This window comes from Strix aluco, chromosome 2 (genome assembly GCF_031877795.1).
Source record: "Strix aluco isolate bStrAlu1 chromosome 2, bStrAlu1.hap1, whole genome shotgun sequence".
Taxonomy (NCBI): Eukaryota; Metazoa; Chordata; class Aves; order Strigiformes; family Strigidae; genus Strix; species Strix aluco.
The window spans coordinates 105,260,712-105,282,972 of record NC_133932.1 but is presented as its reverse complement, the minus strand read 5'-3'; the positions used below and the strand labels follow the sequence as shown (position 1 = coordinate 105,282,972).

The window sequence follows — 22,261 nt, the reverse complement described above, 5'->3', positions numbered from 1 at the left end:
AGGGGTGCTGGTTTTAAGCTGAGAGGTGGATAACTTATCTCCGCAGAGAAGGCATGCAACTACTTCTCGCGGGAGGGTTTCCAGAGGGAGCACCAGTCCCATCGGATGGGGTGCGGCTCCCAGAGCCGCGAAGGGTGCTGTGCACGGCGGCCGGGTGTGTTTGAGGGGAGGCCTCCGAGAAAACTTGCGGCAGGATGCTCTGCCGGGGTGCGGGAGCTCTCCCGGCTGGCTGGGCGTCGGCCGTGCCCGCGGCTCTGCAGGGACCGCTCCCCGATGCCGACCCCACACTCTCAGGCGGAGCGGGGCGCGCTGCCCCCCGGCACCCGGCGGTGGGGGGGCTGCACCCCGCTTCTTGCGCCCGCAGCGCCCGCCCCAAGGGCCGCACCCGGGACCTTCTCGGCGGGGCCGCTGCCCCCGGGACGCCGTGACGCCCCGCGGCTGCTCCCGCCGCCGGGCTGTGCGCTCCCCGCCCTCCTCACCGCCCCTCTCCCCCTTCCTCCTCCTCCTCCTCCTCCTCCGGGAGCCTTGCCTCCCCTGCACACCTGCCTTGCCATTTGTCGGCGGCTTTGCTAGGAGGGGAGAATTTTCCCTCGGTCCCTTGCAGCATCCCTCCCCGGCGCACACACACACTCTCGCACACTAGCTCTCACTCACACACACTCACAGACCGAGGCACCGCGCTGCCTGTGCATCGGCGGCCGCCGCCTCTCCGGCACCCCGCGCCGCCGGCCCCGCGCTCCCCGCCGCCGCGGGGCGTCCTCCGCCTGCTGCAGCGCCGACGGACCCGGCAGCCGCCGGAGGAGGAGGAGGAGGAGGAGGAGGAGGAGGAGGAGGGGGGGGGCGGCGGCGGCAGCGGCGGCTCCCGCTGCTCCGCGGCCCCGCACCGGCAGCCGGTAGGTACGGCGGTCCCGCGGCGGCTGCTGACCGCCCCGGGCGGCTCCCGGCGGGGGAGGCCGGGGAGGCGCTGCGGAGGGACGGGGCGGGCGGGGAGGGCGGTGGGAGCAGGGCGAGACGCGCTGCCCCGGCCCCGCCGCAGCCCCGCCGGCGGCGCCCGCCTCGCCCGGCTCCGGCTCCGGCTCCGCTCCTCCGGCGCCGCGGGGCCGCCCCTGCCGCTGCCCGCCGCCCCCCTCGCCCCCCCCCGGGGCAGCGGCTCTCCCCGGTGAGTCAGAAAGTTTGCTCTCCAGGGCGCCCGTTTTTTGTTGTTGTTTGAGGTCCGCCTGTTTAGGGTGGGTTTTTATTTTCCCATTCCCGCTAGCGGGCTATTTATTTATTTTTTTTTTTAATTTTCCTTTTTTTTTTTTTTTTTTTTTTTTTAATTGCAGTTGCTGCTGCAGCGGCGGGGAGGACGGGGCTCCCGCGCCCGCCGCTGCCCTCGCCGGGGAGAGCCGCGCCGCGCAGCCTCCCCACGGGGCACCCGCGTGGGCGGGCGGGCAGCGCACCCAGCGCACCCAGGGCAGCCGGGGTCGGGCCCCGGGGTCGCTCCCGCTTGCAAACCTTGCTCGGCCCCCGAGAGTGAGGTGGCTGCGGCTGCGACGACCCCGGCTGCCCCCCAGCCGTTTGCACAACAGTTTTTGGTGGCAGCTCGGGAGGTGACTGTCCCATCCCTCTCCTCCTCCCCGCTTCTTGAGCGAGCGCTTTAAAACAGGTTTCAGCGAAGCTATAGGTGACAGGGTCTCGGTGTGCGGCCGGTGAGGGACAGGGGAACTGCTGGGCACCGTTCTGTCACCAGCATTGTTACGGTAGCGGGTTCCCAGCTGGGGAATAGCCGTGTCCCACCCTGGCGAGGAGTGGGATTGGTTGTGGGTCATGTCCATCTCTCGTTGCTTTGACCTCATCGCTAGAAGTAGCTTGCTGTTGTCTGGGGTGGAAGAAGCTCTCTTGCATTTTACTCTTTTGTTCTTTAATTCTAAACATGGTTTTTGGTACGGGCTCCTGGTTTCTGAAAGGAGGGTTAGAGGCTGGATAAATCCATCTCTGGGCAGGAGAGACAAGAAGGTCTCAGATACTTCCTCTGAATTGTGTATTTTCTATGTTGCGTGTTGTTACTTTTTTTTTTTTTTAATCACTGGAAGTTCTGCTGTGTCAAAAGCTTTGATGTCTTTTGCAGTGCACCTCATTCATTTTTTTCCAAATTTAAAATGGAGTGATGAAATGCATAGGCATTAATAAATAAGTTGAAAGGACTTTGAAATAGTATATGTTGTACATGGTGTGAAATTGTAGATATACATAAAAGAGTAATAACTACTCTGCAGGTTTTATTTAAAACCTTTCTTTCTATGGCTTTGTGCCGAACTGTCTTCATCTCTCTCAAATTTTAAGTGTTGGTTTTTGCTGTTGAGGTCCCCTGTTGTGGGGATGCCTTGATAGGCACCTACATTTGTCTGGTTTTAATAGTCTTTTAATCTCTCACTTTACAGAGACTTGCCACTCTACAAATATGTGAAATTTGCTATCATGGCTTTTAATTTTAGGTATCTTTTCGTGATGCTTTTATTTATGTATCCATCTATTTGTTTTATTTATTTATTTATGTTGCAACTGAAAGGGGGGAGGGGAAGGAGGAGAGTAGGGAGTTGTTTCTGACTCTTCCATCTATCCAAATGTGCAAAAAAATGATTACATAAAGAAATTAAGGCACTGAAACAACCCTGAGCTGAATTCCAAGAACAAAAATGACTCTGGCATGTGTGCTCGCCCGCGCTAGGCGTTCTGCAGCGTGTGGTATTAACTGAACTTGCAGCGTACGGTTGCTCTCCAGTAGTAAGAGAACAGTTTGTATGCTCGGAAGCAAGAGAGTCTTTGACAAGTTGGCAAAACTATAGATACAGTCGAGGAACGTTGATACACGTGTGAGTGCGTGCGTATATGAACATCACCAGACTGCTTAAATTCATTTTTCCTCAGGATAGTTTGTCTTCCTCAACCTGGACTATATACATCCTTCCCCCTGAATTTTGAGGCATTTTTTACTGTTCCTCTCTGTGTGCATGTGTTTTAATGTTAGTCTTAATCTCTCTGTAAAATAGAAAATAATCCTGTAATAGATTTAGAAGACTCTATTGCCAGGCAAACCAGGCAATAGATCATGAAATCAGACAATAGTATTTTGTTTCCTAGCAACCCCCTACTGCAAACAGAAAACAACGATGGTGGATGCTTCCACATCATGATAGCTATATATCGAAACCCCCAAGTAGTAGGTACAGAACTACTAATTGTGCAGCGAGATTTTCTCCTATTTGTTTCAGCTGCTTTGTTAATATTTTCCTTCTGTGAGAAAGGGATTTGCTGGGGTAAGTGTAGTTAAATGGTTAAAATTTCACTCTGCTCTCCTAGCTTGATAACAATGTCTGTTATAATGAAGAGGGCACAAAATTAAGTAGTAGCTGTAGAATTTTTGCCAGTAAGAGCGATTTGAAATACCCTGTTCTTATTGCTGGACTATTTCTAAATCTGTGCTATAACAGACGTTTAAAAATCAGATTTATCATCTCCTGTATCCAGTATGCAATATCTTTCTGGACTTTGTCTTGTTAGTCATCCTTTAGCTTTGTGTTTTAAAACTACATTTGTTAGAATGTATTGAAAGAAAAATCCTTTGCTGCTCACGGGAATGTGAAGTAAAATCCTGAGTGCTCCTTTGCCGTGTTTATGTTCTTGGCACCCAGTTCGCCCCTTCAAAAGAACTAGAGCTATCACAGAGCAGCAGGATTGGGTCCTAAGCCATGATCATTCTAAAAGTGCTTTTGATAATGCAGTAATACCTGTAGTTAAAGTGTCTGAGCATTGAAATGGCATCTCGACCCTGGACCAATCTTGGATGCACTTTGTGCACTGCCATCTATCTGAAAAAATCCATTAGTGCAAGCTGTAGATCTAACACGGGTAGGTACTGCCTGGCGGGCTTCAGCCTTCCAGCAGGTGTTAGTGCTTAGAAGGCTGCTGGAGATGCTGAACTGCAGTAGGGAAAGGAGGTGAGTAGGCTCAGATGAGTAGTTGTACGCACAATGCAGGAGAGGAGTTTCTGCGCTTTTGTCTCTTTGCCACCTTCCCGTCCTTTATAGGAGAAAGTGGCAAAAAGTTGTTCACAGAGTTTTACCTACAAGTCTTCACTATCCAGCGATATTTACAGCCGTCACACTGTAAATAAAAACAGTGGTAGTTTTCCTGTTGGCTGCACCAGTGAATCTGTGAAAGTGAAGGTATTATTTCGAACTTAATCACGTATGCATTATTAAACAAGAGTATTGTTGCTAGGTGTGGTAATGGTGTTCTCCAAGTGACTTTGGGGTTCACACTGTTGTTTAACAGATCCAATATGCAGTCATGTACAATTTATTGTCTGTAGGTATTTTTCTCATTCATCTCAAGTACTGAGGTACAAAAGCGTTACAACACGCCACTTCAATAAAAAGGGCGGGAGTGGAATGGTCAGAGAATATTTTAATTCTGATAAATATCAATGAGCAGCTACTTTCTTGTCTGTATTTGAAATCATGCATTTTAGTGCCTTAGCATGTGTGGATGGTTTAGTTTAGAACATGTTAATTGAATTTTGGAAGGCTTTATGGATTGAGAGGAAGTAGTCATTTTCCAATTTTTCTTCTCTGTTTCTTTCTCAGATGGCACTCCTCCCAAACCTTGAATTTTACAATTAGGTAGTCCACAGATTAAGCTTGGTATGGCTGCCTAATTGCAGTCCCCACTTAGTCTCTGCCTGTGGTTACCAGACAGCAGAATAAGGGAAGGCAAAGAAAACAAAAAGTACAAACAAAAAACAAGGGGGAGAGAAAGGTCATGAAGTATTCTGTGTGTAAACAATGGAAGACATTTGGAAGTGATTTTAAATACTCTCAATGAAACTCCCATTATGCCAACTGCATTTGTTGGTGGTGATGACCGTAAAATCTTACATCTGCTGTCATGTGGGTTGGCATCTGATGGAAATAGTCAACCCATGACCAAAACCAAAGACTAGTACCTTCTTCCCCCTTCTCCCCCTAAAAATCTTTCGTGAACAGTGAGTTAAGTTCATTGCATTTAAAGGCATTTGGTAGATAGGAATTAAGAAATGGACAGCTTTGTTCTCTCTGTCTAACTATGCAATGATGGTCACGGCTAGTGAGCTACCAGGGAATGTGCTATATATCTTACTGAGATACATGTGCCTTTTCAAATTTTTCACAGGCCTTTTTTTTTTTTTTTTTTTTTTTTAAAGAGGCTACTGCAGTAATGAGAATATAGAGTTACTTACTGCACGTCTAAATCCTATAGGCTTAATGATTACTGTACTGTTGCATATTTACTTAGGTATTTATTTCCTTATTTTAAGAAAGGAACAAAAACATGATGTCAGTTTTGGACTCTCTTGAAGCTTCATTTTTAAATCTTGTAACATAAAAGCATTGAGCTGTCAATTCTTGCCAAATATGGAAAGTAAACCATCCAAGTGATTACAGAAACTGAGGATTTGGTTCAGCAAAGCACTGACTTGCATACCTAACTTTTTTTTTAAATGCATGCTTAAGCTCATCTCCGCTTGCCGTGATCAACTGGATTTAAGCATGTGCTTAAAGTTAGGCATGTAATTAAATGCTTTGTTGAATAGGGGCCTTGGGCAAAACCTGTAACCTTTGAAACTAGCGTCTTTGCTTTGGAGTAAACAGTACTTCAGGAGAATTCCTACAGGCTAGTAGCGTGAAGGGAACAAATTTGGGTAAAAGGCAAGTCCACAGAGCAAGGAGTATCAAACTGAGAAGTTACTGACGGGTAATAGCGATGTCAGAAGGGATCTAGAATTAAGATCCAGCAGGAGGTAATACATGAGTCTGCAGTGTGACTTGATTACAGAACAGCATGGTTTGTGCTTGAGCTGACAAGAAAAAGGTACCATGTCCGCGAACAAAGAGGTGGGATTCCCTTTCTATAAGAATTTGCCATGAACACATCTGAAAACTCTGAATATCATATCAACAGGAAGGTGTTGGCAATTTCAGTGAAGCTCAAAGAAGAGCAACAAAATACTTGGGGGTCTGGAGGAACTAGCTTGAGGGAAAATATTCAAAAATAGACATATTTCTAGGCTGGTACTGAATATGGGGAGATAGGTTAACTACATGTAGATATTTGAAATGTATTGTAGTCAAAGGAATCTGTTTTTTTTGGTGCATTATGTGAGAGAATACCTAGAACTAAATGGAGAAATCGAGGAAATAAGTTTAATTCTGGACAAAAACTTAATGACAGAAAAATGTATTGGAGCCTATATTAGTCCAGGTGTAGTGAGAGCCCATGACTCTTCAGACGTTTAAAATAAGAGTAGGTAGGTCACTAGCAAATGTACTGGAGGAGGCAATTCTGCATTTTCAAGGAGATGGAGTACAAGATCTAACACCCCTTCTTCCTGTCTCTGTTTTGTTCTAGTTTCAGATAAAGGTTACAAGAGAAACTAGGTCAGATACTGGGCCAACCATCCTTGACTTGATTTTTCTCAAACTGGAATGTTCGTACTTTGGCCAAGCAGTTTCCAGTTGGGTCTTGCGCTTTTATAAATGCATGACTTGGAACCGGGTCATCATATGAGCTCAGGTTGAGTCAATGATGGGATGGTGAATGTGCAAGGATTGGCCACAGTAGATGTTTTAGTCACCAGCTTTGGTTTATTCGTTTGTTTTCCCTTTTGAAAACAATGAGCATCGTGGGGTGTAGAGGGCACAGAGGTGACAGCTTCTTGTTTGTTGATGGTTTCTGCAGCATTTTCTTTGATCATCTAAGAAAGCTTACTGCCATCAGGTAGCAATGATGGATAGCAGGTTCTACTGCTTCCTTCCTGTCCCCCCATCATGATGCCCTGATCTCATAACAGCTGTCTCCTATGATCTGGCTAGTCTGTATGCAGTGCAAGTCCTGATGACTACAGCTGTCAGTGGTGTGTTTTCTGGAAGAGGCTAAGAGAGGAGGAGAGACATATGGATGATCTTTTCCAGCATGCACTGGTTTAAATGTCTCACTTATCCATGTAGACTGGGAGAAGACTTAGCCAGGGAAGGTGCAGGTTCAAGGTGTAATGGCAGTTTCCTTGAGGAGTCCTTGCCTGAAATTATGTTATTACAATGGTTTCTTGCAACTCATTTTACTCAAAGCAAGTATTCAGAAAAAAAAAAAATCATTGTGCAGGCTGATACCATCAAGGAATGTTTTCTAACAGCCATGCCAATTGCAGAGGAGGAGGTGGATTTTCCTCTGCCATGCTTTGTGCATACCTGGCAGCCAACTGTTTAAACAAGGCCTATTTTGGTAACCATAAGGTAAAAACAAATGATTCAGAGTAACCCTTCCTTGTGTGATAATGATTAGAACAGTGGTCTTGCAGGAGTACCACGTACAAGGGAAAGCACAGCTGGGGTAGAGCTGGTTGGTGAGACTAACCTTTGGTTTAAGTACTTGATGGTGCAAGAAAGGGGTGTTTTGAAGTTGTGGAAGCCAGGTTTAGGTCTTCTGTGTGCAGAATAAGATGAAAAAACTTGGTCTGTCTATTAAAAAACAGTACACTCCCAATACATCCCAGGTGACTGCTTAGAAACAAATCCTCTGACAGGTAAGCCAGGTTCAGCTGTTGGTGGTATTCGTCTCTGGGGCTTGGTTGATAGTGTTGGTGATGGAGGTCTGAGAGGAGGTTGAATGAAGCTGGAGGAAGGTTTTTTTTTTTCAGGCTGAACATAAGAATTAAGACTGAAGTTGTTCCCAATGCATTACTGATGTTAGAGGGACAGTTTTTTTGATGGGTGAATAATTTGTTGATGGATGGATAAGGTAGCTAAAAAGAACCCATACAATTGAGTGGACCAATCTTGGTAGTTGCTGGTAATGAAATTGAGTAGATTGGTTTATTTAGGATTACTTGTGTACGTTAATAACACTCTTCTGTGTAATTATGTCTAAGATCAGACTTACTGGATGGAATCCTTTAGACTGAAAGATACTGTGTAAATGTAAGATTATTATTCTGTCACCTTTGCAGGGAGAAGCTAGGTCCACAACAGTCTTAATTACAATTTGTTTCCATTAATAGATCTTTACTTTTAGACTTAATTCATTTAACTAATTCATTTAAGTTAAATGAGGCTTTAAAGCATTTTTATACAGGTACTTTTAACATAGTGTTAGAATTTAGGATGTGGGGTTTGGTATACTAGATTTCATCAATACATGATTGGGAACAGTTCCTCTATGGCTAGAGTGGATAGCATACAACTATTTTGGTATGACAGGTTGGCTTTATGCAGATTTTAAAGGGGTCTGTGCCCTATACATGGTGTAAAAATGCTTCAGGACATAACAGCTCTGCCTGGGATAGAATACAGTGAGGGTTTAACAGTATTTTTTACAACTCTGTTTAGACTTACCCATACCTGTTAGGAAGCATTTTGTCAGGGAAGCAAAGAAGAAATGAAATAGAAGTAGCTGATAAAGGCGTGAGGTGAATTTAGGGAGGTGGAGTACAATAATCAGAATGCGAGTGCTCTTAGATTGGGCACTGGTACTTGTGCACTTATAAGAAGTATTTCAGCAATGACAAAGTTTGTTTCATCTGAAAGTAGCAGATTGCTTCCTAATAATTTGCTGGTCTGACATTCTGTGAAATTGTGTTATATCCTAATTCAGTGGCTCCTCTGCATATAGAATAAGAGCTTGCTATTTTCTACCAAGTGAAGCAGTTCCCTCTCATTCTGCAGTGGTAGAGGCCTGTATTTTGGTGGCAGAGATCCATGGATTAATCTCTTCTGATGACTTATGATGGATGTTGGCATTACTTCAACACTGACTCAGAAGAAAGAGTTGCATTTACCAAATAAGTGATCCACTTAGTTTATTGAGAGTTTTCCTTAGAGGTGTGACCCTTGCTTAGCAGTGAAATCTACTGAGATCACAGCCCAGGGTAGTGTGGTTATAGATGCATCAAAAAAGTGTGTGTTTATGATCCTCTGCTGGCAGATGATGGGCAGCTGAATGTGAACAAGCACTCTGTGCAGATTTACTAGCTGTAAATGGGTGGTCTATTCATGCATCCTCATGGTTCTTCTGCACGCGCACATCTGGCTTTCACCGTCTTCACGCAGAACAGAAATGGAGGTGTTGGTGGGAGGCTGTTACATGTGAAAGCTGAAGACTTAAAGGTCCTGGAAAGTACGTTTGATTAATCTTCTTTATGTTGCCTTTCCATTAGCTGTCCTAAAATGATCATCTCTTAGGTTAATTTCATTTTAGCAAATGAAGGCACCCTTGGCCAGTTTTTTGGTTCAGGGCTATTCATATCTTAACAGTAAGAGGAAATACTGTTTATCCTGATAACTCCTCTTCTGCAATGTAATCTCCCATTTTGTATGAACCAGATAGCCATTACCATTTTATGTCATCAATAGCCTATGAGAGAGCACGTGTTTTCAGTTCCTAGAGGAGCTGGGCTAAAGTTGAGCTGATACACTCCAGGTGAAAGCTTAGATGTACTGTTGCCAATCCATTTAGCTATCCAGTTTCTTGCCAGTTCTGTAAGGTTAATACTATTACAGGAAAACATGTGAAACCAGGTGTGGTGTGTATGTCATTAGCTGGGTTTTGCAGTTTTATTTTTCATGATGCATTTGTTTAACTTCTGTATCGTTTTGCAGAACATATGTAATGTGTAGTTTATATTGTTTTCTTTGCAAAATACAAGGCGGCTGTAATTTCAGCCTGGAAATGAAACTATTAACATTTTTTAAGTAAAAGAGAATGGCTGAAAAATTGGAATTTCTTTTTAAGTTCCTTGGAAAATATTAAGGGAGATTATGTAACTGCATAAAATCTCTGGGGAAAAGGAAAGAGAAGGCTCGCTGTTAATGAAAGAACAGAGTAGCTGCTTAGTGTAATCCGCTCTCCATGGATAGTGATGAGAAGGAAGAGAATGGAGAACTGTGTGGTCAGAGCAGGCTTCATTTGCTCAAATCTGGAAGTAGGCAGCACATCTGACAGGACAGCTTTGTTGAAGGCCAGCTTTCCTATCTTGCACCTAGGTTTATCTTTTCCATAATAACAAAAGTTGATTCTGTTTGTTACTATATACTACAAATAAAATAGAAATGATAGAAGTAATAATTTTCAGGCTCATCTTGCTCAAGAATAAAGGGAGTAGTGTGAAGTGAATCAGCGAACCTGTTGTAATCAAACAGTTCTTGTATACCTAAAGTATAAATGCTGCATAAATAGCTAGACAGAAAAGAGTAGCGGTCATCTTGAAATCATGTAGAAAATCTGTTTCTTTTGGTTCTTCAATGTCAGATGGGCTGCCAGATGAAACTGAATATTGAATTGAAAGCAGAAGATTGAATTTGATAATCCTGAAGATGAGATGCTTTGACAACTCTGTCATCATTGAAATATAGCTGTGATGATCACTTAAGTAACTGTTCTAGTTGTTTCAGTGGCTCTTCAACATTTCGATCTAGAGGAATCGGTTTGTCTTTGTTATCAGGGAAGACAAAGAGCAATAGCCACTCCTATTTTAAACACTAGGAAAATGAAGACTTCAAACTTGGTGAGAAACTTCTTTTTGTGCTAACGTTGCTGTCAGCATAACACAAAATGGGCAATATAGGGTGAGATGTAAGCCTGTGGGTATTGCTTTTTAAAAGACATTTAAATTCACTGGTTTGCTGTTAAATGGATGAAGGAAAAGAACTAAAATAAACAGCACTTCTATTAATGCCAGGTGGTTCAGTGAATATGAGAAGTATACAGAGAGTGGCTATAAGCATCTGTGCAAGGAAAAATGCAGACCTGTATAACACTTTCAGCCATGTCTCTAAGGGATGCCATGGGAAGATTGTATGACAAGGAGGTGTTCTGTAAGTGCCTGAGGAGCAAGCATAGTAGTGGCAGAAACAAATTGAAATGTGGACTTCTGAAGTAGGTTTGTCCTGATGCTGAGTTCATCTCAGTGAGAAAGAACCACGTGTGTAATTAGGGGCTGGCTGGAAAAAAGTATTTATGCTCCCTTCCTCCAGTTACTCTTGGACATCTTCTGAGGAAGATCATGTCTTTATTTTTCCCTCTGCTCTGTGGTCCTCAATAATGCAAGTTTTATCTAAACTGAAATTGAACACAACTTTTGTAAGAAATTTTTATACAGCCAGATACTCCCCATAGAATTGGTAATCTTAGGAAGGCAACTAATGATGGTTTCAGAAGGATTTTGACCAGCTACAACTTGATGATGCTCCAGTTCAAGTAGAAACTTTCTTCCTCTAACTTGCAAATAAATAACACCAAATATTTGAGCAAAATATAGAAGGAGGCCTCAGCAGCTGTAGATACTGAATGACAAGATTAATGCTTTGAATGAAGATGGAGAACAGGAAGAAGTCTGACATACAAGGAAAAAAAATCTGCAATGCCCACAGTGAGTAAAGTAAAAATAATAGGCTGAATACTTTGCAAGAAATAACAAGTTTGGGATTTTTTGTCTAGTTGTAAGGATGCAGAGGGGTCCTAGAATGGGCTGTGTGAACACTGTGGGAGTCTTGAAGAACATGGTAGATATAACTGTGTTGTCTTTAAAGGATGCAATGGATCCTGTTGCATAGTTGTTTCCAGTGCTATTTGTCTGTGATTCTCACCAAGCCGTACAGTGAGTGGGATAAAAGGAAGTGGGATGGTCAGAAGGAGTGTGGTTTCATAACTTAAACTGAAATCCAGATGATCAGTCTGTTATCCTTGTTTGTGTCAGAACAGTGGAATATGTAGCAGTCAAGTTATAGGAGACGCTGGCAGCTGAACATGGATGTTTCAGGCTTGAAAAATATTTTCTTCCCGGCCCATCTCAATGTGGAGCATTTTGGCATGTTGCACTGTTAGACTTCAACCATTTTGATAAATTCACTTTTTCACATGTGATCCCTTGCTAACAGAACTTAAGGTTCAGCGCTGGCTGGTGCAAAAGCATCATAAAGCATAGGTAGAGAGAAAACTAATCTGTCTTCAAAAAGCTTATCTAGACATATCCCAAGTTGTTAAAGCACAACTGAAAGCAGACTAAAAGAATGGTAGACCAGGCTGTTTAGAGACTTGTGACTCAGCTGCAACATTTCTGTGTATTTTATTTAGAGTTGCTTGCTTTCAGTTTTGGACCATGTTGGAGGAATAATCATGTTATAAAATGAATTCGGTAGTCTGTGGTTTGTGTTTAGCTAGTAAAAGCTTTATGGACTTCCTACGGTATTTCCAGTGGCTGTCTTTGGTCAGAGGAAGAAAGTTGCCTGAGTTCTGGAAAGCGTGCACGGAAAAAGCTGAATAATGGACCCCAGTTTCTGCTTTTCTCCAGATGTTCACTCCATAGCTAGTAGCAAAAGTAGCATGTAGACCAATAAAAATAGTATGTTAGGAGTACCAGAATATGAGTTCTTTTGGAAGAGAATTTTGAGCTCTCCTAGGAAACAGATTGGTTTCTGTGCACTATGTGTTGACAGAGATTGCATCCTTTTTACATGAGTAATGAGTCAAATGTTCTTTTAGGATATATAGGGCCAGATTCTGATCTCCAGTGATTTAAATTTTGAGCAATTCAAGGGAGATTCATGAGTTACACTACAATAACAGATTACAATCTGGTTCTTATTCGGTAGGATTTTAATATCATTATAAAAGGGATATTCATCTTCATTTTCTAAATGTGTAGCAAGTTACCTAATTAATCCAATATTGTCTTCATTCTAGAGGAGGCTGTTTAACTCGAATCTCATTGTCAAATACCACACAGACAAGCTCATGTGGTGGTAACATTAACTAATGATAGAGTTATCCAGATATACAGTTCAATCATTAACTGGAATTACAGCATAAATCCAATTGTTTTCAGTAGAGAAAGACCACATTGCTGAAATGAAGAAAGCACGCTATTTTTTCGTCACTATGCAATTAACTCATATAACCTCTGTGCTTGTCATGCTTTGTGTAAGATGCAGGGTGACCAGCTGTAGGTCACTTATATGAGAACAAAGACCTTGGGGCTGAGAGACAGTTTATTAAGATAATACTGTGGTGTGAAGATCAGCTGTCACAGCAGTTGCCAATGCAAGCATGTCTGTATTTACTGTATGCTTGCAGTAAATAAGAGTTGCCTGAGTTGGGATGTTTTGAATACTAAAGCATGGGGAGAACAACCAGATAAATGGTGGTGGTGTGAGTGTGGACCCAACCTTCCCTTGTTTTCTGCAGATTTTCCTTTGGTAGTGATTGCTCTGTGGATTTTCTGATGCAAGGTTGAGTACCTACCATTCAAACCGTGGGACATTTATTATTTTTCTCCTTTATTCAGCTACTTATTTTCATGAAAATGAAGGCACTCTGCCCTCTGTCAGTTTTGGTCACTCTTGACCAATGTTACACAAAGTTAGTGAAGAGAAGGGAGGAGAAACAGGTGAAGATGCAGATAGAGCATCGTTTAAGCTTCATTCTCGGGAAGTAGGGCTGAAAAATATTTTTCTTGGGCATTTCTCTTTCCAGGTAGAAAAAAGAAAAGTTGAATTGAATTCTTTCATCCATGTCAAGGAGTACAAAGTGTGTTGTCACTTGCTGGTGCCTCAGTGTATTTGTCATTGGGAAGCCCACAGCAATGTGCTTTCTAAATGGTCTATGAAAAATGGACATACAATCTGTTTAAAACAAAATAAACTTGTTTTTATCTGTTAAAGCAAAACAAAGCTGCTGTGTTTTGTAGACCACTTGTTGCCGTTAGAGTGTGTATAAGGCAAGTCTGGTGCATTGCCACTGACCAGCGTAAGATAAGCAAGTTCTTCCTCACAATGCCTCTTTAAACATTTTACGTGTAAATTTTTCTTTTAAAAATCTTTGATATTGTGTAGTTAAGTTTGGAAGTGTCTTATGTCAGCTTTACAAGAACATCAGATTTTTCTCTCCATAGCACAAAGAAAACTCCACACTTAAGATTCAGTTTTGCAAACCCTTCCCCCTTCTTCAAACATTCATATGGAAATACACCATTAACTGTGAAATTCCCTAGCAACCTTAACAGCCTAGAAGAAGGGATCCAAAACCCAGCAATACTGAATTCTCAAGAGAATTCCTACTGTCTATTGTTAATATTCATTATATTCTAATAAGTGATTCGAGAAATTCTTTTCAGGGTCTCTTTCTTTCTCTCAACTGCAACGGTTGTTTTGTTGGAAAAGCGCAATATTCACTGGTGAAAAGTGGAACCCAAAGCTTCTTTCTTAACCATCTCTCTCTAGAAAGCCTTCAGAAAATCCACTTTATTTCATGGTGATTCCTTTGCTAATTGCTTTAACAGCCCGTAACTTTTTTTCTGATACATTAGTCATTGACAGCTCATAGAAGAATTGTTAGTACTTTATAACATAATCAATGATTTGATAACACAGCTTAAAGAGAGAACTCGTAAATTCATATACATGCTGTCAGTAGTATGTGCTTCTACATATGTAGTACCATGACAGTTTTTGTACCTCTTCATTCCCTTACCTAGTAAAGACTAGTCATCCTGAAAAATCCAGAGCTGATGCTATGGTATGCAGTGTCTCAGGTGTTTTAAGTGCAGGAAATCATTCAGGTATTGCTTCAGCGCAGCCTTAATCCCGTGGGAGCTGAGAAGTTATGGCAAGAAGTCCCACTGCTTGACAGAGACAGGACTGTGCCCTGAGCTGTCAGCATCGAATGAAGCGTCATTAGCCAATGAAATGAATTTCACTTATTTTCCTTCCAGCTCTGGTTTTTAGAGTAACTTTTTGGGTGGAATGTGGAGCTGTGGTTGTATGTAGGTTGGGTTTTTTTTGTTGTTGTTGTTTGTTTGGTTTGGGTTTTGCTTCTGTTTTTTTATTTTTTATTTTTTAAATTTTAAGTGGTCCCTTCTGTATGTCTGTCTCCCTAGCCCTTTTTGTCTTGCCTTCTCTCCTTTCATTTTTATAACCCTCCTTTCTCGTTCTTTTTGTGTCCATCTGTCCCAGGTCTTTTTACTGTGACCTCCATTTCTTTTATATTTCAGACTTGCTATTTCTCTTTAATGCACTGTTGTCTTTATTACTTTCCTTTTCTTTGCTCCCTTCATCCTTTCTATTTACTTTTCCCACTCTTTTATATTAGGAGGCTCTGTCATAAATATTCTAATTAATTTATTTCCACAGAGATAAGATTGTAGACCTTTTTTTTTATTACTATTTTTCTTTAATTTTATATTTGAAATTTGCCACAAGTGCTCTCTTTCTGGAATACCATTTCATCTACTCTAACTTTTCTTTTTTTGTATCCCATGCAAGTGACAGAAATGTGCCTGTGTCATACAAAGTAAAGATGGGTAATGGGTGTAGCCCAGCAGTACTGTATGGCCACACTTAATTTCTTATTGTTCAAACGATTAGAAATTTGAGCTTCTCTCTCAGGCTCAGGACTCAGATAGGCTGTCCTGTCATCTGAGTTCCTGGCTTTGAAAAATAATTTTTTATTTCTATTGCTCCTTACATTGTATAAGATCAGTAGTATAAGAGGATACCTGTGCGTAGTGTAATAGTTTTGTACAGTTGTCAGAATTTTCATGTTTTTGCTCAAGGAAAGGTGCTTGCTTTTACATAGGGACCCTTACTTTGAGACAGTTGTTCCAAATAAAGGAATATTTGTACCATGTGTCATCTTTAATTATTTTTTCTGTGGGTAAGTCAATTTGAGAAATGTGATTATGTATCATTAAGGTCCATAATCTTAAATGTTCAAAAAACCACACTCACATGTCTTTAGTATCAAAATTTGAGTGTGAAATAGGTAGTACTATTGGAAAGCTAAATGAGTGGTGAGTCAAAGTAATTAAGGGAAAGTAAATAATCTCTAAGGTTCTCATTCCCCATGAAACTAATTTTGTATCTTATCCTTCATGTATTTAAAAATAGTTCCCTGCTAATTCAAGATGCTTGTGTACTATGTGTGTGAAGAGCACTTCAGTTCTATTGAAAGGATGGCAGATTAGGAAGTCATTTTCAATGGGGTAATTTTTTTATTTTTTTATTTTAAGAGAGACATTCATTTGGGCAATGTAAGTGAACAAATCTTACTGGAAAAACAGTCTTGATGTGCATGCAAGACAGCAGGTGATCAGACAATAATTTTGTGGTGGCTTATGACTAGAAAGCCTTTGGTTTTGTCTTTAAAGGCATATGGATAGCAGTACTTTCTCTACAAAGGTGGGCTTTTTTCCCAGTCTAGTAAGGCCTTAAATGTTCTGCCATGCATGCTTTCCTGTTTTACCTTCAAAAGATCTGTGTCTTGTTAGTGACTCTACTATTTGGAATATAGATTATTTTTTTTTTCCTTTAAACTAATAAAATATACCTTGGAAGGTGGATGGAATGTATTAGAAAGGCTAGACTGCTCTGGAGCTGCAGGGCTGCCTGCATGAGTCTGACGGTGGTTTGATGGGAGAGTGACGAGATTGCACTGTCACCTCCATCAGCATCTTGAATAGTTAACTTAAGAGGGCTAATATATATTCATTACATGTCTCCAGGTTTCTGTGCCAAAGAAAATAAATCTCATTTCTTTCTTTATTTCTGTGTACATTCTGCCCTTTAACTCCCGAGGTTTTCTGTTGTCCAAAGAGGCATATTATGTGTGTAGATTTCTTTGTTTTACTCATGGAGATGTAGGTAATGAAATGAGGTGGCAAGAGTGAAATAGCAAAGGTTCATATGTACAGAGTGCATGAAGCATGGTACTGTGCTGAAATGTGTGGAGGGACTGCATAGACTCGCTCTGGGCATGTAACATATGTGCCTGAATTAGGAGCTCACGTAGTATATGTAGTGCAGCCCCTTGGGCTCTGAATTGCCAGCTTCAGGTGTCTTGAGTATCTGCTGAGTGTACAGGAACCCTACAATAACAAGGTTAAGTCATAGCAAAGTTACATGTCTAAAGTAGACAGTGTACAGGTATCCCTTCTGCATCAGATGAGGATGCCATGTGTTACTTATTAAAAAAGGATGCTAACCTGTTTGATAGTGAATTTAGAGGAGCTGAAGATGGTGCTTTTTTTCAGATCTGCAGCCTTTCAAGAGAAGCCAGTAAAGCTATTCTTTTAAATGCAAGTTAACAGAGGCTTTCTGGTTTATTAACTGCAGATCCTCATGCAAGTTTAGAAGGACTGGAACTTAGTGCTTATGTCCTGCTGTCATTCTCATGCTCTCTGAAATCAATGAGGAGTTTGGTGCAGAAAAAGTCAATGCTTGGTCAGAGCCCTGCAGATTTGGTGAAAGAAAATAAAACCATCAGTTCATATTTCAAGAGCAGGGTAAACCTATTCAATGTAAAAAGGAATTCTGTAACCTGTTATCTGCAGCAGGAAAGATGCTTTTTATTAATCGATCAAAGAAAATGTTGAAATAATTGGAAAAATGACTTGAGGGAGGGAAAAGCAGAGTAGGAGGCTGATATTGTTTGTGAAATCAGACTATTCTTAAAGCTTTCATATGCTCTATGTAGTGTGTAGAAAAAAAAATATTTCTTTTTTCCTCCTGAGAGAAGACATGATTTTATCTCAGTAATTGAAAATAATCTCTGAAGTTGCTCCTTAACTAAACTTACATGAACCCCTTTTAAATCAGTTGTTATCTTTCAGTGAATTTCTCAATAAATGTTGCTGCATGCGCTTGGATGGAGTGATCCTATATAGAAAATAAGGCTGAGCACATCCTATTCATGACTCAAAGCACAGCATTTCTAGCCTAATTATGGTGACATTTGGCTGTGATGCTGTAGTTAAAGGTGCTTGTTGGTGTTTCTATTATAAATTGTGTGTACTTGAATGGCTTAATTCATGCCAGGCAGAAGTCTGTCTAGCTATCTACTTACCAATTTTTTTCCCTTCATTAAAAATTCTTAAGTGAAGAAAACAGTTTTGAATTCTGGATTTCTTTGATCATATCTGTTTCTTTATCAGGCTACTTATTACAAATAATGCTATGCTTTTGCTTCATTTCAAAACTTTCTTCTGTTGTGCAACATGCATGGTTACTGTTTGATGACTTGCATCACTCTCAGCACTTCGGGTTGCTCAAAGAAAGCCATGCCTGTAAAAAGGGGGAAAGGAAACACAAGAACATATGGAATTGTCTATGTTGAGCAATCTTTGTGCAATGCTGTCTATTAGCAAAGATTATTTCAGTCACCTCAGTTACTGCAACTGGGCAGTATTAATTTAGGGACTTCTCACTTACTAGGGATGTTGCCAAGTGAATTCCTCACAGTTCCATGAACACTAAGCAATCCCTTTAGACGTCACTCAATAGTCATATCTGTCACGCTTGCATTAATACACATAAACTATTTAGTAATTTCCTGCTGCATAATGACCACTGCTAGATCCAGTTGTATTTATTCCACATTTTTGGAAGAGAACAAAACAAATGGACCCAACTGGACTCAACTAGCAAATCTAGCAAAAGGTTTGAGTTGGAAGGGACCTTAAACATCATCTAGTTCCAACCCCCCTGCCATGGGCAGGGACACCTTCCACTAGACCAGATTGCTCAAAGCTTCATCCAGCATGGCCAAATGCTACTAAGCAGTTCCCTCAAAAAAAGAGCACAGTGAGTTTTACAGAAATACTGATAAAGGTAAAATTTCTAAAGCATCTTCTATTTAGAGTTCTCTTTTTTTTTTAGGCAGAGGGCCTTATCTGAAGTCTGTTGAGCTTAATAAGAGTTTTCTGAGTGACCTTCTAATATCTGTTTAAGGCTGTAGAGGCCCCAAAGTGGTAATGCTGAGAGGTGTAATTGGCCCTATAAATCTCAGTGGGTCATTAATTCTAAATCTCAATAATGTAGGACCAGGATGCATGTAACTGAAACAGAATGATGAGTATAGTAGGAAGATTTATGTAAGCATTGTCTTGCTTTAGTTTGCACAGTAGTAGAAATTATTTGTAGTTTTGGCTTGGGAGCTTGCTTTCTACCGTAACATCAATTCACAGGTATCACCTATGTGTTTCTGGAAATTTATAAATGCACCTTTTTGGGGAAGATGGCTGGGGATTTTTTTTTTTTTGCATATCAGGAGGTAGTAGAACATGACTTGGAAAATCTCTAAGATGGATATAAACCCCTCAACTCGCATAATTTAATTGTATAAAAACAGTTTTCAAAACATTGCTGCACCTAACACATTTGCTCCTAATGATGACAGCTTGAATTTTAAAGCATATATCTAAGTTTTTGTTTGGTCTGTGGAGACAGGATCCTGAAATGTGCAGTGTCTGTAGCTGTCAAGCAGATACATCCTAAATGGAGATGCCCATATCAAGGTGCACTATGAATCTACCATTTCTGCATGTACTCAGTGAGAACTGCCAGCTAATGAAAGCCTTGCCATTATTTACCATGACAAAGAAAGGCCTTTCAGTGTGTTACTTGGAGGGGGGGGGGGTGAAAAGAAGGCTTGACTTGGCTCAGTGAGAACTTCTATCTTGCTTCCCCCAATGTGAAATTATTGTAATATGTTCTTATTTCATGGTATGAGGTGTAAGTGGTTGTTGCTATATAAGTGCATAAGCAAAGAGTCAAAAATGAAAATTAACCAATGCAGTGACATGGCTTTTGCCATATGTCGTTTGAGTGCCAGCCATGTGTGCAATCCATTTTAAAGTCCCCTTTGTGCTTTTGCATGAAAAAAAATTTACCGTCCTTTGCTTCAGTCCCCTGCCAGGGATTGTTCAGATTATCTTTGTGCCGTACCCCCAAGGCCAAAAAAACCCTGAATGTATCCTAGCATAAACAGAACACAGGGAGGAAACAGTTAAGATCAAAATATACACAACCACACAAAGAAAAAAAAATCAGACTTTTAAAAATGAAACAGGCCATTTATGGGGGAAATCTTGAGTATTGGTATTTTTATGTAATCTGAGGTGAAAAGGGAAATATTTAGTATCCCATAGTATTCTGCTATAACATCACATTCAGCTTTCTGAAACATGTATTTGTCATCATATCTGCCTCCATTTATAACTGAAAAGAGAAATTATAAAAGCTTATTGCTTGATCTCTGGCCTTTCTGTGCAAAGGCATGTGTACTGCCTTACCAATTCTGGGAGACTTTGTTAGGGACTATTCCTACGAATGCTTGTTAGGCACTTAGCAGCAATGGGGGCTCAGGTGGAAGGAAAAGAAAAGGCAAGGTTTGTGTGTGTGCTTTCCTTTATTCTTCAAACAAGAATTTCAATTTCAGTTTGATCTGTAATTTTCTGGCAAAGCAATGACTGACTGCAACTGTACCTGTTTTTTGTCCAGTGGGTGCCATCAAGCCTTTTACTGTATTTGAAGTAGTTCCATAATTGTTTTAAAATCTAACTGTAATCTAACTGTATTTGGGCCTCAAACATTCGTATTCATACACAAAATAATGCATGATGTACTCATCCTTCCTAAGCTAGAGTCTGAATCAAGGGCAGTGTAAGATGACCTGAAGTAGATTAACTGACCAGTTGAGAATTTCCATTGTAGGGAGTTTTAGATGTGCCTTGGTTCTCTTCTGGAACCAGAAAAACTAAGTCAGGACCAGGGGTGAGGAGAAAAGATGTAGCAAGAACTTCTTTTCTGTAGATAAACCATCACACCGTTCTTTGTAAAGTGATAAAATTCAGAATAGGTGTGAAGGTGTTTTCAGCCAAGCCTGTGCTCCTAGCGGAGGACAGGTCGGGTGTGGTGGCAGAAATGATTGGTCTTTGAGGACCTCTCAGCTGGTCTGAGGGTCATACCAAATATTCCCAAATAAAAGGTTCTAAAATGTTCACTCTACATATCTAACCAGAACAGATTTGTAGTTTTCAAGATGGTTAGTACTTAATTTTGTGTGATACAGTTCCTTCTGCCATTTTTGGGTGTAACTCAGAATATAGCCCCAGGTTCTAGAATATGTAGCATTTTCCTTGCAAAGAAATCTGTCTGGGGATGGTGGAGCTCCCTTTGTTTAACTTTGCTATTTAGTTTATGAAACCTTGTTTGATATTTTTGTCTTTCTGTTTATGTCACAAAAACTTTTTTTTTTTTTTAAGCTACAAATACGGTAGCATTAGAGTTACTGTTCGAAAATGTTCTTCCTTTTTCTACATTTGAGCTTCCATTTCAGAAATAACAAGATCAGGATAAGAACATTCTCAAGATCAACACACTCCTCTGGGTTGTCATTACAGTGACAGAAAGGAGATGTATAGTGAAACTTCATTTCTATGTGCTGTATGTGGTGTCATTCCCTTAAATGATATGAATGGGAGAATTATCCCAGTGGATGCCTGTTACGATCCTTCTCTCTGGAAAGGTCGTTGATAATTGCTGTTTATCATTTTGAAGAGGATTTGTTCAAATATATCTTGAGTATTCATTTTCCATAGATTTGTGTCTAGGGGACTTAAAAGTGACAACAAAAATAGTGCATGGTAGAAAATAACCGTTTGCACAAAAGCAATTTTCAGTCTCTTATAAGTGAAGGAAGGAAAGAAGAGGAATAGTCCTTTTTCATTATGTTTTTCCTGACTTCAGCTCCTTAATTCCTGCCTCAAAACGTTCATTTTCACCTCACTGTCCCTCACAGTCCTGGTTAGAGACAAGAGGTCCTTTCACTTGGTGAAAGCTTAGGAGAGCTCAGTAGCATTCATAAGAACTTTGCAGTCCAAGTGTTTTCCTCTGTGTGCTGTAAAGTACTACTTTCTTTCTGTTTAAAATTTTTGTTGTCAGTTCAGCTACTTAGGCCATGGAACTTGCTTTGAGAAACCTGGTCTACTGGGGGCTGATGGGGTCCATCTTTCAGAGAAGGGGAAAAGCATCTTCGGTCATAGGCTTGTCAAGCTGGAGAAGAGGGCTTTAAACTGAAGTTTACTGGGGGAGGGGAGCTCAATCCATCTGATTCCTACCCGGTTTGGTGCCGGGGCCAGCAATAGATGCCCAGATCCTGGAGAGGGATCACAGGTCAGCAGGAGAGCACCTGAAGAGCAGCACAAAGGATTCCAGCCAGTAAGTCAGCTTCATAGGGGGCCCAACTTAAGTGCCTCTATACAAACACACGCAGCATGGGGAATAAACAAGGGGAGTTAGAGATGTGCGCACACCTGCAGGGCTACGATCTTATTGGCATCACAGAGACATGGTGGAATGGCTCCTATGACAGGAGTGCTGGAATGGAAGGATACAGGCTCTTTAGGAAGGACAGGCAG

At 41.2% G+C, this 22,261-nt stretch overlaps 1 protein-coding gene across 6 annotated transcripts in view; it reads left to right on the top strand.

Moving 5' to 3' along the window:
- Positions 1-555: 555 nt before the first annotated feature.
- The window catches only part of ENOX1 (ecto-NOX disulfide-thiol exchanger 1), a 380,823-nt gene continuing 359,117 nt past the window's right edge, over positions 556-22,261 (top strand). For all 6 annotated transcript variants that reach the window (XM_074815634.1, XM_074815638.1, XM_074815637.1 and 3 more), the window contains exon 1: positions 556-893. The gene's annotated coding sequence lies outside the window, so the exon portion shown is untranslated. The remainder of the gene's footprint in view (positions 894-22,261) is intronic.